General features: G+C 47.1%; 1 pseudogene; it reads right to left on the reverse strand.

Moving 5' to 3' along the window:
* The window catches only part of LOC104992550, a 17,978-nt pseudogene that overhangs the window by 12,819 nt on the left and 4,097 nt on the right, over positions 1-1,062 (reverse strand).

The following is a 1,062-nucleotide window of genomic DNA, read 5'->3' on the forward strand; positions in this document are numbered from 1 at the left end:
GGGAGACACTCAAGGGCATCAAAGTACAACCACTGCATAATAGGCATAAGCTTTCCAGAGCAGGCCTAAAGAGGAGGTAAGAAAGGGGAAGTGATCCTTGGTTAATCAGAGCCTGACAGCAAGTAGGACAGTCAGAAAGACACCTTGTCCACTCCACCACTGTCCTTCCACCCAAACTTACTTTCATAACCTCCTGAGCAGCCAGGCCCCTAGTGAAGGCATTCATGGGTACTAGATCCCCAGCAGCCATGTAAGCCAGCTTTTGGATGAGCTCTTCATCCAAACTGTCTTGCTGCACTGCTGGCAGGGCTTGAGCCTTCACAGCCTCTGCTAGGGTCACCAGTTCCACTGCATCCTTCTGGTGCGACACAAGACACAAAGACTCAGTCAGGCCACTATAGGGAGAGGGAGAGGTAGAAAAAGTAAAGGGAAGAAGACAAAATGGTGGAGCTTTGGTGCAAGGACCCAGGCTGGCTCACTAACCCACCTACCTAGTGGGGCAGCAGGGGCCGGCCATGCTGAGCACAGAACTGGTGCAAGGCCTGGAAACCAATGTGTAGCTGAGCAGAGCGAGAATACTTGGCAAAATCTGTTATCACAAAGTCTGGCTCTGCCAGTGAGTTGAGCAAGATTTCTGGTGGAGAACAGAGACCAGCACATCAGAACTAGAAAAGCAAAACAAAACCAAAGAAGAAATACCTGGACCCCCTACAGTACACCCTCCTGCACATACTCACAAAACTTATCTTCTTAGTTATTTTGACCTGACTGACGATGCTGCCACAGATATAATCAAAGAAATTTGAGGTATCACAGATACTTAAGGTATAGGGACCTGTAGGATAAAAACCATGAACACTTATGTGTTAATTCACACCCTCCCAGGATCAACAGTACTATTAAAACTAGAAAGGAAGAACCTCCCTCTCTCCCTCTCCACCACCCAGCTCTACCCTGGGATTAGCAGATGCAAACTATTATACACAGGATGCATAAACAACAAGGTCCTGCTATATAATAGCACAAGGAACAATTTCCAATACCCCATGATAAACTATAATG

This window comes from Bison bison, unplaced genomic scaffold (assembly GCF_000754665.1).
Source record: "Bison bison bison isolate TAMUID 2011002044 unplaced genomic scaffold, Bison_UMD1.0 scf7180017848559, whole genome shotgun sequence".
NCBI classification, from domain to species: Eukaryota; Metazoa; Chordata; class Mammalia; order Artiodactyla; family Bovidae; genus Bison; species Bison bison.